This window comes from Erythrolamprus reginae, chromosome Z (assembly GCF_031021105.1).
Source record: "Erythrolamprus reginae isolate rEryReg1 chromosome Z, rEryReg1.hap1, whole genome shotgun sequence".
Lineage (NCBI taxonomy): Eukaryota > Metazoa > Chordata > Lepidosauria > Squamata > Dipsadidae > Erythrolamprus > Erythrolamprus reginae.
This window is the reverse complement of record NC_091963.1, coordinates 74106393-74124168: the sequence shown is the minus strand read 5'-3', so window position 1 is coordinate 74124168 and position 17776 is coordinate 74106393. Positions and strand designations below refer to the sequence as shown.

Here is a 17776-nt window from a genome sequence, read left to right as displayed (position 1 = left end):
GGAAATGTATAATTTATCAGAGTCAAGAAAGACGGAGTCTGCAGAAAAACAGTCTAACCTTTTGAAAAGTGCTGATGTCATGCATTCCTTGCCATCCAAGGAACCTGGTGCAACAGCACCACCCAGTGGCCAAACCAAGAACTTACCTAAGCCAATTTCTCCATTTTTAACAAGCTACTCATTTCCAAGCCAGATTAAGCAACTGCACCAAAATGTTTTTTTAATGGCAGGAGACTCAGGAGCACCACCTAGTGACCGTTTTAAGCAATTTAGGTCACCAGAAAATTTATATGGCTAGAAAAATGTTGATTTGCGCCAGAAAGATTCCTTTTTAGATTTCCAAATGAACTAAGAAGCTTCAGCCGGACAATTCTACTCTGCAGACAAAGGAAGGTATGTACCTCAACAGACTTTTTTTCAGCAAGTACCCCAACCAAGTCAAGGGGTGCAATTCTCACAGGTACAACCGCCACAAGTTCCTGCTATGCCAATGCAGCCGGCGCAAATTCCACTTCAGCCGGCTCAGCCATTATTGGCACCACGTCCTCAACTACAGCAACCGATGCCAGCTGCAATTCAAAGACAATTCTCTACCTTGTCACCATTGCAGGGTGAGGCTCAACTTCAGAACAACGGGCGGAATTATAAGACGTGGTTACACCAGATCACGCTGATATTAGCTGCAGAAGGGGTTGACAACATTGTGTTCAACCCGCCAAATAGACTCTGGACACAAGAAGAGAGAGACTTAGATAGAAGAGCGACCATATTGATTCTCATGTCTCTCGATACAGATTTATCAGTTAGATTCTCACTTGCAAGTACTGCAACTGCTGTGATCACCGCCCTCGATGAATTGTACTGTCCCATCTCAGCCGAGGGGACATGCCTGTTGTTTACTGACTTTTTCAATGCGAAACTAAAACCTGGAGAGAAAATTGCTCCACACTTGTCAAAACTGTTGACAATGCAAAAGGAATTGGCGGAAAGGGGATACAACATTGATCACCTACAAATGACCACGGCAATCATCACGTCGCTAAATGAGGACTGGAAAGAGGCTATTACGAAGTGCCATAGTATACCTCTACCTCAACGTACTACATCCAAAGTTTGCCAAATTTTAACTGAAGAAGAAATATTTATGGAATGCAGGCTTAAATCCAGAACAGCTACTACTAGAGCTCCAGCGAGTCGTGGTTACTAACAAAGAAGTAACCAATCCAAAAGATCAGATTTTCAACGCTTTCAATATCCTGCCCAGCCCAGAGGAAGAGGTCCCAGAGGCGGCAGACGCAGGAGTTCCAGTAACTAGAGATCAGCTCAACGAGGTTCCGAAAGTGAATCACATTCTACAATCAATACCTTGATTCTAAACAACGTTCCTGATTCAAATGATGAGTACAACACAAGATATTTATGGACTTTAGATAGCAGAGCTGCTTTTCACATTACTCACCAAAAGGAACTTTTTACTGAATTACATGAAACTGATATAAAGGAGTTGTACTCAGTCTCAAATCACATATGCAAAGTCGAAGGAGAAGGAACTATCTACATAGATGAATTGGATCAGATGATTCCACGTGTTCTCTACATTCCAAATGCTAGAAGCAACATACGTAGTCTTTATCGCCTGAACAAAGACTTGGGCTACAAAGCTATGCTCCTGAACAATGATATCCACATTATTAGAAATGGAACTGTTGTCTCATATGCCATTCCGATTGGTGGTGTTTATTACCTGAAGCCAAACTTTCGTGCACTGGTAGATGTAAGTATAAGCGTTCCAAACCATGAAAGCGCAGGCCCAGAGAGAAAACCTGCCGCTACTATAGAAACAGAGGCTCATAAAGCCAATGAATCCCAAGGTGTTCCGCATAATGTTGCAAATGCTAAACCTAAACTAACAAATCTTTTCATTCCAGGTGCATTCACCGTTGGCACCGTCGTTTGGGCCATGCTTCATATGATGTCTTGTCCAAGATGCCTGAATTCGTAAATGGTTTCAAAGTCGATAGTAATTGCCCAATTTACTTGGACTGTTTTGTTTGCAACAAATCCAAATCCAAAGCTGCGCCTATTGCTAAGCATGCCCTACGTTTGTCTTCACGCATTTTCAATTTGGTTCATACCGACATTGTCAGTCCATTTCGGCCTACTAGGGGTAACAGTAAGTAATTCTTAACAATTGTTGATAGTTATTCTAGATATGGTTTTGTGTATCTAATGAAACAAAAATCAGAGACGTTTCAGATCTTTACAGACTTTGCTGCACAGGTCTTCAATCAATTCGGTGTTCGGATCAGAAGAATCAAAGTGATCGTGGCGGAGAATTCATGTCTCAACAATTCCAAGGGTGGATGAGATGGAAAGGAATACGGCACCAAACTTCAGCCCCTTACACTCCAGTTTACAACGGGATTGCAGAACGAAGGCAGGGTGTTTTACAGACTATGTATCGCTGTCTCCTAGAAGACGCTGATCTCAACAATTTCTACTGGGGCGAAGCACTAAGGTATGCAAACTACATTGTTAATCGTACCTGGAGCAGTGTTTTAAAGCAAACTCCGTACTACATGCTTTATGGAAAGAAACCTGACATTCAAAACCTTCACATTTTTGGCTCATATGCCATGGTTAACATTCCACTGGCTCAGAGAACGAAAGGCGGTCCAGTGGCAGAAAGACTGAGATTTATAGGTTTTGATGAAAGTTCCAAGTACTACAAATTTGCTGACTCTAATCACAAAGCTGTTATTTCCAATTCAGCTAAATTTGAGGAAGATACAAATTGGTCCAGAATACACAGTAATGATACTTCAGTTTATTTTCCTAGAAATTATGTTCAAGGTACAGCGCAACCTGACTCTCAGATAGCTGTCCCAGATGTTCCTGATGTACAGTCTTCACCAGTCGCAGATGATGTTCCCAGCGATGTAATTGAAGACGGAGATGACCAAGATGATGAATGGACCATGGTTCTAAGACGTTCCAGGAGAACCACAAAAGGAGTTCCTCCACAGAGATATCAAGCGCAAGTATCTCAAAAATTGTTTCCTGTTCTTTGCAACAATGTTTCACTTCCTCCTGATTTTTATCAAATAAGACACTTACCTGAACCAGAACAAGAAAAATGGTATGATGCTATGCAAGCTGAACTCGACAGTTTAAAGAAACTTAAGGTGTGCAAACAGGTTGACCCTCCAGAGGACAAGAAAGTTATTGGCACACGATGAGTCTACAGAATTAAGCAAAAACCAAATGGTGAGAAACTATACAAAGCAAGATTAGTAGCACAGGGCTACTCTCAGATTTTTCCAGAAGATTACACCGATACTTATTCACCTACTGTCAGAAATTAAAGTGTCAAAATCGCCTTAACAACAGCCACTGCCCTGAATTTAGAGGTTTTCCAGTTCAATGTCGAAACAGGCGCACCCGGATTCCAGAACCAGGAAGGATGTGTCTGACACCTGCAAAAGAGTCTGTATGGATTGAAACAATCTGGTTTAATGTGGCATAGATGTCTCATTGACAAGTTAAATTCAATGGGCTTTATTAAGTCCGACTCTGATGAATGCGTGTTTACAAAAGGGCAAGGTAATGTTTATGAAATTGTTCTTGTTTATGTTGATGATATTGTTTACATTGGTCCAAATCAAAGTATGAGTGAAATTTTTGCAAAAGGGTTAGAAAAACACTTTACCCTGAAAAGCTTAGGACACATTCATGATTACTTAGGAGTTCAGATTCAGAAAACTCAGAAGGGGTTTAGCCTCTCACAAGAGAACAAGATAGATCAACTTTTGCAACATTGCAACATGGCTGATGCACACCCATGTCGTTCTCCAATGCAGACAGACTTTTACAAGTTGACATACCAAAACAGTCCTTTGTTTAAGGACCAAACACTTTATCGCTCAGTCATTGGGTCACTGTTATACATTAGCAGTTGGACAAGACCCGACATTTCACTTAGTGTGAATTTGTTGTCACAACACGTAGGCAACGCAACTACATTTCATTGGACATGCATAAAGAGATTGCTCAGATACATGAAGTTCACGAAGAACACGAAGTTGTTCCTGCAACCAGAACACAAGTATCCTGAATTGATTTGCTATGCAGATTCTGATTGGGCAGGTGATATTGAAACTCGACAAAGTACTTCTGGTTTTATAATGTTTTTGAATGGTTGTCCAATTTATTGGAAAGTTAGAAAGCAGAAATTTATTTCTTGTTCCTCCACTGAGTCAGAATATGCTTCTGTCTCTGACTGTTGTAATGCTTTAACCAATGTTTCTGCTCTCGTTAATAGTATCTGAGCTGATCCACTGAAACCAATTGTTATTATGGAGGACAGTATTTCAGTTACATTCATAGCTGAAGCTGAATATGTGGGAGCTCGTTCACGGCACATCGATATAAGATATATGAATGCAAGAAAATATGTGCAACAAGGATTCGTGAAACTACATTATGTGCCTACAAATGAACAGACCGCTGACGTGCTGAACAAACCACTGCCAGATGACCAACACGAATACCTCTCCAAGAAAATGTGCCTTATGTGAACCAATGTCCCTGATGACTGCCAAAGAAGGGGTGTCACGCTGGAAATTGCCAGCCACAGAGACATTCAGTAATTAAAGAGTTAATATGTGTGCCTTTGCTATTAATCACTCCCCTATTTACGTCACATCCCACATATCACTTCCGCCCACTTACGAAAGCATTTTACTCTATTGTTCTTCTCTAGACGCCATGTCTTAAGCTGCTTAGTTTTTGTGTCTCTCATGACACTGTTTATTTTCTGTTTTAAAATAAATGCTTGTTTTGATTTACGCTGCCTGGACTCCTTAACTCCGTTGGCCTCCGCCTTTATCAGAAAAGGTGACAAGTGTGCACAGGAGCGAGAGCACACAAAGTTGGCCACTATGGAGTGAGCACCTTGGCTTCCCCTCTTGATCCTCACAGTCGCCCTGAGCCAGTGCAGTTCTTTACTTGAGCCGCCTCAACGGCCACAGCAGCATCTGCAGCAGAAACAAGCAACACCACAACGTGTTCGAAGAGGATTACTAAGAGTGGGGTGGGTGGGAATATGGTATGGAAGAAGCAAATGAGATTGGTATAAATGACTTTGGTCCACCTGACGGAGAAGAGGCAGGAGGGGAGGAGACACCGATCTCTGGGGTGGCAGAGGCTCGGAATATTCCGGTGCTGCTGGGGAGAGGCAGACATGGCGGGAGCCACAGAACTAGCCGTTCCAGGGGAAGGAGGGATCGCTGCTTAACAGTGATTCCTTGTTCCGGTTCTGTGAGCTCAACCCAGGGTGCTGGTGATGAGTGTAACTCTGGCCCTGGGCTCAGGCTGCTGCTGCTCAATGCCAGGTCGGTGGTAAATAAAGCTCTCCTCATCTGGGATTTGATCCTGGATGAGGAGGCCGACCTGGCATGTGCCCAGAGGGAGGAGTTCCTCTCTCTGAAATTTGCCCAGCTGGGTTTCAGGTATGGCATCAGCCTCGACACCAGGGAAGGAGGGAGAAGTGGCTATTATAGCCAGGGAGAGCCTTTGCCTGCGTAGACTCATTGCTCCAGAGATTCCGGGCTGTGAGTCCCTCCTAGTGAAGTTGGACTTAGGGGTTCAGGTGGGCTTGTTGCTCACGTACCTGCCTCCCAGCTGCGTGTCAACAGCACTGCCTGTGCTGCTTGAGGAGGTAGCCAGGCTGGTGGTAGGATTCCCCAGACTTATTGTCTTGGGGACTTTAACCTGCTGTCGCTTGGCGAAACCTCTGGGTTAGCGCAGGAGTTCATGACCACCATGAGAGCCATGGACCTGACCCAAGTAGTACAGGGTCCGACTCATGAGGGAGGGCACACACCCGACATGATATTTTTCTCTGAGCAATTGAGTAATGGTCTGAGACTAAGGGGCTTAGAAATGTTACCTTTGTCATGGTCAGACCATTTTCTACTGCAGCTTGACTTCCTGGCTCCAATCCTTCCCCACAGGGAGGCGGAACCGATTAGGTTGTTCCGTCCCAGACGCCTGATGGATCCAGAGGGTTTTCAGAAGGTGCTTGGGGTTATTCCAGATGCACTCATCCACAGTTCGGCAGTCTCTGGTTGAGGCCTGGAACAAGGCTGCAGCAGAGGCTCTTCACCAAATTGCGTCGTTGCGACCTCTCCACGGCACTAGATCCCGTAGAGCTCCATGGTTCAACAAGGAGCTCCGGGAGTTGAAATGCCAGGAGAGACGTCTAGAGGAAGAGTAAGTCCGAATCTGATTGAACACTTGTAAGAGCGCACATTAAGACTTACAAAGTGGCACTCAAGGCGGCAAAATGCACGTATCATGCCGCCTTGATTGCATCAGCGGAATCCCGCCCGGCTGCTCTGTTTAGGGTGACCCGCTCGCTTCTTAACCAGGGGGGAGTTGGGGAGCCCTTGCAGAGTAGTGCCGAGGATTTTAACACATTTTTAGCTGATAAAATCGCTCGGATCCGAGTGGACCTCAACTCCAACTGGGAAACAGAGTTGACTGACGAGTCAGTTGACTGGGGCTGGGGCTCGTACTTGTCCACCTGTCTGGGAAGAGTTTGATCTGGTGACACCTGATGAAGTGGACAAGGCCATTGGAGCTGTGAGTTCCGCCACCTGTTTGCTGGATCCGTGTCCCTCCTGGCTGGTTTCAGCCAGCAGGGAGGTGACACAGAGCTGGGTCCAGGAGATTGTCAATGCTTCTTTGGGGAGGGGGTCCTTTCCGGATCCCTACAAGGAGGCACGTGCACCCCCTCCTCAAGAAGCCTTCCCTGGACCCAGCCATTCTTAACAACTATCGCCCAGTCTCCAAACTTCCCTTTATGGGGAAGGTTGTTGAGAAGGTGGTGGCTCTCCAGCTCCAGCGGTCCTTGGAAGAAGCCGATTATCTAGGTCCTCAACAGTCAAGGTTCAGGCCCGGCTACAGCACGGAAACTGCTTTGGTTGCGCTGATGGATGATCTCTGGTGGGCCCGGGACAGGGGTTTATCCTCTGTCCTGGTGCTTCTTGACCTCTCAGCGGCTTTCGATACCATCGACCATGGTATCCTTCTGCGCCAGCTGGAGGGGTTGGAAATGGGAAGCACTGTCCTTCAGTGGTTCTCCTCCTAACTCTCTGGTCAGTCGCAGTCGGTGTTAGTGGGGGGTCAAAGGTCGACCTCTAGTTACCTATGCAATTTGTGTGTGGTAAAATCTTATGCTTGTCCTTGTCTTTGGTTAGAAGTGCATCCAAGGCTGGTCCAAAGAGATGGAGCTGGGTCCAGGAGATTGTCAACGCTTCTTTGGGGAGGGGGTCCGAAGAGATGTTGGCCATCGAAGGGAGATGTGGCAAGCTTCCACTTGTCTTTGGCGTCCACTTGCCAGGAGCGTAGCCAGAGAATCCTGCGGGCTACAATGGAAGTTGCCGTGGTACAGGAGGCAAATCTGGCCCCTTGAAGGGAAGCATCCACAGTGAAAGGAGCAGCCGCCAACATTTTGGCAATGTCCTGGTGAGACCTGGTGTCCTCGGGTGGAATCCTTTCCTGTAAATCTCGCAACCAAGTTAGATTAGCATGAGCAAAGAAAGAAGCCGAAGTGGCTGCTCTTACCGCCCAGGCGCCTGTCTGATGATTTTTGACGAGAGTTTGTTCGGATCTCTTATCTTCCAATTTCAGCAGCTCCGCAGCCTCACCCGGAAGATTCGTAGGAGATAGGAGGGCGGTGATGGGGGCATCCACCATGGGTGGATTAAGACAAGGAGCCAATTCTGGGCCAACATTTAAAAAAATTATCATTGGCGGAGGGCATAGCCAATGAAGAAGGAAAGAGCCACTGTTGCTTGACTGAACAAATATAGGAGAACAAGGGATCACCTGAGCTTCTGATGTGTTGAGGGAAAAGAGAAATTTAATGTCCGACCCAGAGTAGGCCAAAGGGGTCGTGTTAGCTATATTGGCTGCATTTCTAGCTTTGAATAGTAAAGACCGGAATAAGGCCGGGTGAAATGGGCCCACAGTAGCTGGAGGTTCTGGGGGAATGCCCTCATCCGGGCCCCTCCTCTGCAGGATTACGGAATTCTGCTGAGTAAGCCACTTGAAGTTGAGTCTGGCACGTTTGGGCTTGGGGAATGCCTGCCAATACTCCTGGAATGTTAGGCTGGCCAGGGTTAACAGCCGGCGCCTGAGGGCCTCTCATCATCTGCATGCACTGGGAAATGCTCTGTGAGAATGCAGCAGAGATTATGCCCTGGATGTTGACTGGGTCCTGCAGGTCCTGATTGGCTGGGAACATCTGAGGTGGCAGGTTGGGAGGCAGGGAAGCTTGGGGAAAGTTGTGTGGAACAAAGAAAAGCAAGGAAGAAGAAGAGAGGGGAGAGGGAGGAGGAGCAGCAGTAAAAGGCAAGGCTTGTTCAGAAGAACCCCAGATATTGGAATCTGCCAATAGTAAGTTGTGAGAATCCATCAAAACTTTATCCGCCTGGTCTGTGGGTGGCATAGGATCACTAACCAAGGCTACTTTGAATTTTGCCTGGAAATTGATCGGCAACCAATGCAGACTGCGGAGTGTTGGTGTAACATGGGCATACCTTGGGAAGCCCATGATTGCTTTCGCAGCTGCATTCTGCATGATCTGAAGTTTCCGAACACTTTTCAAAGGTAGCCCCATGTTGAGAGCATTACAGTAATCGAATCTAGAGGTGATGAGGGCATGAGTGACTGTGAGCAGTGAGTCCCAGTCCAGATAGGGCCGCAACTGGTGCAACAGGCGAACCTGGGCAAACGTCCCCCTTGCCACAGCTGAAAGATGGTTCTCTAATGTGAGCTGTGGATCGAGGAGGACGCCCAAGTTGCGGACCGTCTCTGAGGGGGTCAATAATCCCCCCCCCCAGAGTTATGGACGGACAGATGGAATTGTCCTTGGGAGGCAGAACCCACAGCCACTCCGTCTTATCTGGGTTGAGTTTGAGTCTGTTGACACCCATCCAGACCCCAACAGCCTCCAGGCACCGGCACATCACTTCCACTGCTTCGTTGACTGGACATGGGGTGGAGATGTACAACTGGGTATCATCTGCGTACTAATGATACCTCACCCCACGCCTCTGAATGATCTCACCCAGCGGTTTCATGTAGATATTGAATAGCAAGGGGGACAGGACCAACCCCTGAGGCACCCCACGAGAGAGTAACCTTGAAGTCGACTTGGCCCCCCACTAATACTGACTGCGACCGACCGGAGAGGTAGGAGGAGAACCACTGGTTGATGGTATCGAAAGCCACTGAGAGGTCAAGAAGCACCAGGACAGAGGATAAACCCCTGTCCCAGGCCCGCCAGAGATCATTCATCAATGCGACCAAAGCAGTTTCCGTGCTATAGCCGGGCCTGAATCCTGATTGTTGAGGGCCTAGATAATCTGCTTCTTCCAAGGACCGTGAGAGTTGGAGTGCCACCACCTTTTCAACTACCTTCCCCATAAAGGGAAGGTTGGAGACTGGCCGATAGTTGTTAAGAATGGCTGGGTCCAGGGAAGGCTTCTTGAGGGGGGGCGCACAAGTGCCTCCTTGGAGGGATCCAGAAAGGACCTCCCGCAAAGAAGCATTGACGATCTCCTGGACCCAGCTCCGTGTCACTTCCCTGCTGGTGGAAACCAGCCAGGAGGGACACAGATCCAGTAAGCAGGTGGCGGAACTCACAGCTCCAATAGCCTTGTCCACTTCATTAGGTGTCACCAGATCAAATTCTTCCTAGACAGGTGGACAAGTACAGGCCCCAGTCACCTCGACTGACTCGTTGTCAGTCGACTCTGTTATCCAATTGGAGTCGAGGTTCGCCCAGATCTGAGTGATTTTATCAGCGAAAAACGTGTTAAAATCCTCGGCACTACTCTGCAAGGGCTCCCCGACTCCTCCCTGGTTAAGAAGGAAGCGGGTCACCCTAAACCGAGCGGCTGGGCGGGATTCCGCTGATGCAATCAAGGTGGCATGATACGCACATTTTGCCGCCTTGAGCGCCACTTTGTAAGTCTTAATAGAAGCTCTTACAAGTGTTCGATCAGATTCAGACTTACTCTTCCTCCATCACTTCTCTAGATGTCTCTTCTGGTGTTTCAACTCCCGGAACTCCTCGTTGAATCGTGGAGCTCTATAGGGTCTAGTGCCACGGAGAGGTCGCAATGGCACAATCCGGTCAAGACCCTCCGCTGCAGCCTTGTTCCAGGCCTCGGCAAGAGACTCCGCCGAACTGTGGATGAGTGCCTCTGGGATAATCCCAAGCACCCTCTGAAAGCCCTTTGGGTCCATCAGGCGTCTGGGGCAGAACTGCCTAATCGGTTCCGCCTGCCTGTGGAGAAGGATTAGAGCCAGGAAGTCAAGCCACAGTAGAAAATGGTCTGACCATGACAAAGGCAACACTTCTAAGCCCCTTAATGTCAGACCATTACTCAATTGCTCAGAGAGGAATACCATGTCGGGTGCGTGCCCCCCCTCGTGAGTCGGACCCTGTACTACTTGGGTCAGGTCCACAGCTGTCATGGTGGCCATGAACTCCTGTGCTAATCCAGAGGTTTCGTCGAGTGACAGCAGGTTAAAATCCCCCAAGACAATGAGTCTGGGGAATCCTACCGCCAGCCCGGCTACCTCCTCGAGCAGCATAGGCAGGGCTGTTGGCACGCAGCTGGGAGGCAGGTACATGAGCAACAAGCCCACCTGAACCCCTAAGTCCAACTTCACTAGGAGGGACTCACAACCCGCAATCTTTGGAGCAATGAGTCTATGCAGGCAAAGGCTCTCCCTGGCTATAATAGCCACTCCTCCCCCCCTTCCCTGGTGTCGAGGCTGATGCCATATCTGAAACCCAGCTGGGCAATTTTCAGAGAGAGGAACTCCTCCTTCTGGGCCCAGCCAGGTTTCAGTCACACATGCCAGGTCGGCCTCCTCATCCAGGATCAAATCCCGGATGAGGAGACCTTTATTTACCACCGACCTGGCATTGAGTAGCAGCAGCCTGAGCCCAGGGCCAGAGTTACACTCATCACCAGTGCCCTGGGTTGAGCTCACAGAGCCGGAATGAGGGATCGTTATTAAGCAGCAATCTCTCATTACCCTGGAATGGCTAGTTCTGTGGCTCCCACCATATCTGCCTCTCACCAGCAACACTGGAATATTCTGACCCTCTGCCACCCCAGAGATCGGTGCCTCCTCCCCTCCCGCCTCTCTCTCGTCAGATGGGCCATGTAAATAATTCGTATCATACCCATTTACCCCATCTATACCATAATCCCACCCACCCACCCCACCCATTCCATTCATGCCACTCACTCATTCCATACATATTATTAAACCCACCCCAATTATCCATCAATTTAAAAATTAAAAAATTAAATATTACTAATATTAATATTAAAAGATCTAAAAGTTAAAAGTTAATATTAAAATTAAAAAGGTTAAAAAAATAGGAAATAGATTAAAATTCATTAGGGAAAAAAACAATACATCAGTTCATTTGATTAAATAAGGTCAGCAGCAAAGTAGCAAAAATGGTACCAAGTTCTGAATGGAAAAGTCAATAGTTGTTTAGGATCTAAAATTAATTCAATGCCCCCTAAAAGTGGGGGGGGGGAGATGTTCAGGGGGGGAGATGTCCGAGTCCTGGGCAGTGTTCCCTCTAATTTTTTGGGGGGGTGGGCGGAAAAGTATAGTGTCTGAGCGGCAGTCCCTTCGGGACTGGGCGACACAGAAATAATAAATAAATAAACAAACAAACAAACAAACAAACAAACAAAAAACCCGTTTTGCCTCAGAGAATTTCAAAATAAAATACTGTACTGTGTGTCTATAACAGTGAGCTCATAATAGGGCAACTCTATCAATATCAAAATGCCATTTAAATAGTTGAGCTAGTTTCAAACTAGATTTTGATTTTCTTTCTCTCTTCCTTACTCCCATTCTTTTTCTTTCTCTTTTCCTTCCTCTCTTTTTTCTATCTGTTTCTCTCTCTTCCTCTCTTCCTCTCTCTCTCCTTCCCTCTCACTCTTTCCCTCTCGGCTTCTGGGCAGGTTTGGAAAACTCTGAGTTGATGATGATTTTTAAGTGAGCGATTGCTCACTGCTCAGCTTAGAGGGAACTATGGTCCTGGGTATGCCAGTTGTTAATTACCCTGTCCTCCAGGCTCTTTGGTGCCGGCTGCTGCCACCGGTCGGCACTCCCAGGTCTTTCTTTCTATCCTGGTTCTCGTAGCACCTCCGTTCTTCTCTGGTTGGCCTCCAGTTAGATCCCAAACGCTCCCAACACCTCCAATCACCCTCCAATCGCCCTCAAAACACCTCTGAATTCTCCCACGTGGTCTCGGTGCAACCTTGACATCGCCCTCGGCTTTCTCTCCTCTCTTGCGACCGTCTCTTCCACTGCCGCAGCCAGGCCCAGTCTCTCTCGCAGGCCCATCATCCGGCAGACCTTCCGACACCAAGTGCCCCCACCAACCAGCACTCCAGCGTCTAGGTCCACCCGGGGGGGCCTTGAATACCATTGGCAATGTCCCTTCTGTCCAATCCACCAAACCTGGGGCTTCTTATTCACTCGATCTCCCACCGCTCAATCAATCTTAAATCTTAAATCAGCATGGGTCAATGAGTCAGCAAGTCCTAAACAGCGGCTGCCATTTTCCACAGCACAGCTGACTGCCTCCCAATCTTTTGCAGTCCAGGCAGCTCTCTAATCGCAAGGGAAGACGTCGGGCAGGGAGCTTCAGAAACAGAAACAACTCACCCAGCCAAATTTGCTAAGGAGTAAGCTCGCTGACATGCCTATATCTGAGATGTTTCACCCGTTGTCTCAGGGAGCAGCCGTTCCTCCCCTCCTCCTTGCTGCCCCACTGGAACCGGGGGGGGGGGGGGGAAATCAAGCAGAATCAAGCAAACACCGATCTCCTCAAGCCCCTTTTAAAGTGGGAGATAAAGTTTTCCTGTCAACCAAATACATTTGGTTAAGGCTGCCTAGGAAAAAGCTAGGTCCAAAATTTTTAGGCCCTTTCCCAAATGTGAAAGTAATCAACCTGGTCACGGTGCAGCTCGCCTTGCCTAGAATCCTAGGGAGGATCCACCCCGTATTTTACTGCAGCCTGCTAAAGCCTGTGATCGGTTCCAACATTAGGCCATGTGCACAGTCGCCTCCTCCCCAAGTAGTGATTCAGGGGGAGACTCACTATGAAGTGAAAAAAAAATTAGATTCCCACATTTTCCGAGGTAAACTGCACTACCTGATTCATTGGAAAGGGTACCCCCAGTTGGAAGCAACCTGGGTTAAAAGTCGGGATGTCAAAGCTGATAGATTAATTAAGCGGTTTCGTGAAACTTACCCAACCAAACCGAAATGTCTTAATTGATTTAACTGATACTAACCCCTATGTGTTTATTCTAATTTTCCAGGAGATGGTTCTTTGCGAAGGGGGGCCGCCTGCCAGGACGAAATCTTCATGTGGAGTTAGAGAGTTCAGCCTGACACAACACAAGGGGGAATGGGAGGGGTAGTGAGTAGTCAGAGGGGAAAGTTACCAGACACAACCAAAGATTCCTTTCTCCAAGCCAAGGTCACTTTTTGTTCTGCCTCAATTGAAGAGAAGAGGAAGTTGATAAGCCTCTGCACACAGACTGGCTCTCGTGATGAACTTGTGGATGTGGGGGATGTAAGATGAACCTTTACCTAGGTGGGATTCTGGGAACTATTCAGAATCAGAATGACGATGGCGTAGCCAACATGGTTCTGTTAATAAATCGAGCTCTGATTGAGAGAATTGGACTGGGACTTGGTTTATTTCTCAGATGCTATTTGGAACGCTGATACCTTGCAAACAAAACTGTAGGCTCTAAACTTCTTATTGCATATGTATATTGTGAATGGATTTTTCAAATTTAAATGTGTATTATTATCCATTATGTAGTCAAATGGGTCAGAAAAATCTAGCAAAATTTTTTTCCACTCTAACAAAAATCTTAGGAATTGGAACACATCTAACTAAACTGTAATGTATTTTTCCATATTGCCATTTTGTTGCTTCAAAAAGAATCGTTAGATTGGAAAACTTGAGGAATACTGGCCGAGTACCGGAAGCACCTGTGGCCGCGCTGCATGGAGCTTGAAGGCGGCACTTGTGGCTCCGTTCTCCCCACCCAAGAGAGACCGCCAGTCCTAAACGGTGGGAAAAGCACTTTTGGAGCGCAGGCTGAAACGAGAGGTGTGCGGGGAAGGAAGCTCAGCTGAGGGCGCGAAGAGCAAAAAGTTGTGAGACCTGAAGCTGAGCTTCCTTCTTCATGGCTTCCTTCTTCGCGCCTTCCTTCTTTGTGGCAGGTGAGCTTTGGGGCCTGGCGGGAGGGCACTGGCAGTGGGAGGACGGCAGCAGCCGCAGCACCGGGCAATAGCTGGGGTGCGGTGGCTGGGAGCGGGAACTTCAGGATGGAGGCACCGATGGCGGCGGCTGGACATGTTGCTGGACGCCGTACATGTTGGTGCTGCAGGGCTGGCACTGGCCCACTGGCTGGGCTGGGATGGAGGTGCCAGCCCCGCATCCATGGCCAGTTCAGCGCCAGTATGTACAGCGTCCAGCAACACGTCCAGCCGCCGTTGTCAGTGCCTCCACCTTGGAGCTCCCGCTCGCAGCCAACTGCCCTTCTGCCACCCCGTAGCTGCTGCCTGTTGACGCTGTTGCTGGCGTGCTGTACGAGAGAGAAACACAGAGATAGAGAGAAAGAGAGAGGGGAGGAGAGAGAAAGGGAGAGAGAAAGAGAGAGAAAGAAAGCAAGAGAGAGAGAGAAAGAAAGCAAGAGAGAGAGAGAAAGAAAGCAAGAGAGAGAAAGAAAGTAAGAGAGAGAAAGCAAGAGAGAGAGAAAAGGAGAGGAAGGGAGAGAGAGAGAAATGAGAGCAAAAAGGGGAGGAAAAAGGGAGAAATGAGAAAATGATTGAGGCAGAGAATAAGAGGAAAGAGAGAGAAACAAAAGAGAGAGAGAAGTGACTCTTGATTTAAAGCATATGGTAAAAAGCACCCAAAGAGTGAGAGAGAGAAAAACCCTAGCCCTCACCTGTTTTTGGAAATGGTTCAAGAGTGTGTATACACACGGGGGGGGGGGGGGGAGACAGGGATGGAAAAAGAGAGGAGAGTGTCTTAGAGTGTAATTTTGTGTCATTTTGGTGGGTGGTGTGCCTCAGGATTTTGTAAATGTAAAAAATGTGCCGTGGCTCAAAAAAGGTTGAAAATCACTGTTCTAGAGGACAATGAGGGGTTGATATAAATCCAATAAGTAAGTAAGTTAGTTAGTTAGTTAGTTAGTAAGTAAGTAAGTAAGTAAGTAAGTAAGTAAGTAAGTAAGTAAGTAAGTAAGTAAATAAATAAGAAAAAATGCATCTATTATTTTACAGTTATATAGTTTAACTAGCATTATTTGAGGAGGCAGCATATGATAATTGGTTCAATAAATAAATATCTGCATTTCATTTATTCCTGGAATAAATGTACATTGTATACATTCTTGGAACTCAAATCATGTAGCTGACAAAGTAGATATAAGTAGTCCTTGACAATTGAGGCCAAAATATTATGAGTACAATTCAGACATAGTTTTGTCCCATTTTATGATCTTTCTTGCCTTAGTTTTTAAGTTAATCACTGCCATTACTAAGTTAATAAGATGGTTATTATGTGATTCTGTCTTCCCGATTGACTTTGCTTGGCAGAAGGTCACAAAAGTTTATCACATGACCCCAGGATATTATAACTATCATAAACATGAGTCAGTTGCCAAGTACAGTATTTGAATTTCAGTCATGTAATCATGGGGTTGCCACAATGTTCATAAAGTGTGAAAAACGGTCATGTCACTTTTTCCAGTGGTGTTGTAACTTAAAACAGTGACTAAATGAACTGTTTTAAGCCGAGGCTTACCTGTACTCATCCACAAAAAGTTATAGCAAGAAATGAAGAAGCTCTGGCAATTACAGATACTATTGCCGAAATACAACTCTTAGCTTCCTTGACCACACTAGCTAAGAATTTACCATCAAAAACATCTGCCAGTAGTTTTAGAATTTCAGAAGTTGGCGACATACAACTCATGCTCTAACTGCTAGAGTAGTTTGTTTAATTCCTGAAGAAATCAGTAATTAATTTCCCACATGGTTTTAAGAGAATTTTAGATCAATTTAATCTTGATTCAGCATACTGAAATTAACAGAATTAAGAATGCATATATGCTGCTCTCAATTTGAAATACGCATGGAAAGGAATACTGTGCCTCTAAAAAGCTATTACTGAAACTAACCTTCCGCCCACAAACACTACTTCTAAATACATGACTAGAGCATATTTAGATCATATTTGGGCAGCATTCTAGTTTTTGCCTATGAAATTTTTAAAGGATTATTCCTCATTATTTAGAATGTATTTGTAAGATATCTGAATGTAAGTTGTTTACTCACAGGTATGCTTAGAATTACATTAATCATTAACATATTTTTATTTAACTATTTAACTATAATGAGTACAGTAAATACTCTGAATTTTCATCTTTGCAATAAAGAGAAGAAGACCCAGTTTCTTTTCCTAACAAGGGAAGTTCAAACAGGCTATTTTTCAAATTTTCCTCCTCCAACCATTCTTCTTAAAAAAGATCTTGAACCCCAGGAAACATGTTGTCAGAGATACAGACAGAGACTATAGGTTGACATTCCCATAGTTAATTTAACCGGGATTTATTTATATACTACCATGGAAATTTGAGATGTACAGTACTTGAGATTTTACCTCAACCGGTTCTCAGAATTCAAAAAAAGTTAGGTACGAACTGACTAAATCCCATCAAGCACATATTTATGTCTCAAAATGAGCAATTCAGAGTGTCCTGGTAAGTAAGTAAGGGCACATAAATATCCAACATAGGTCGAGAGCTTCTTGCACTCAGGCCTATCCGACAAGTCCTGAGACGTCAGAAACTCATTCCCCGCCTACCATCCTCCCCGGAGAAATGAAGAGTTCCCGCCCATTCTTTTGACAAGAGAGGCTGCCAGCTTCCCTACCCAATTCCGGTTCTCAGTCAGCGCCAGCGGCTCTGAATTTTCTTGTCCAAAATCAGCTCCGTCCGAGCAAGCGGGTTAGATGAAGCTACGAAGGGTTCTCGGCGCAGCAAGGATGAAGGGGGCTCTCCTTGGATTCAGCTGCTTCTCGAAAGGGAAAAGGAAAAGAAAGGGAAAAGGCTTCACGGGTTTGTCCCTCGCAGGATCCGGCCTTTTTTCCTACGATATAAAAGGCTCCAAATCGACCTCGCGCTTTCCATGAGCGCGAAGCTCCTGAAACTTCCCGTGGAGCCCGTGCCGCCGCTTTTTTCCTTGCCAGCGAGCGCCTGCAGCGGTACTAACGAATTTCGGCAGCTGCAGCGAAAAATCCTTCAGCGACACGCATGCGCGCCTTCTCGTTTACAGGCGGGCCCATAAAAGGAAAACGCATGCGCAAGATTGATAAACAGGTGGGCTTTCTTTGCCTGGATTGTTGCTGCGGGCGACGCCTCTTAAATTTCTCTCGTTCGCTGTCTCAGCAAAACCTATGGAAGTAGTTAAATGTGTCCTGCGGCTGTCATTATGTGTCAAATCTTTCTTGTTGCCACTTTCAGACCACAGTGACACCTCAGTAATTTACGCAATTGGAAGGAAATATACAGTCGTAGAGCTAGAGAAGATCTAAAAATATTCACAAATATTTTTGTCCACCAAATTACAA

At 46.4% G+C, this 17776-nt stretch overlaps 1 protein-coding gene across 3 annotated transcripts in view; it reads right to left on the bottom strand.

Moving 5' to 3' along the window:
- Positions 1–17474, bottom strand: part of LRRFIP2 (LRR binding FLII interacting protein 2) — a 366589-nt gene extending 349115 nt beyond the window's left edge. Inside the window, exon 1 of one of the 3 annotated variants that reach the window (XM_070726340.1) lies at positions 17080–17474. The gene's annotated coding sequence lies outside the window, so the exon portion shown is untranslated. The remainder of the gene's footprint in view (positions 1–17079) is intronic. The other 2 variants (XM_070726338.1, XM_070726339.1) reach the window with 2 other exon arrangements.
- Between the last annotated feature and the right edge of the window lie 302 nt (positions 17475–17776).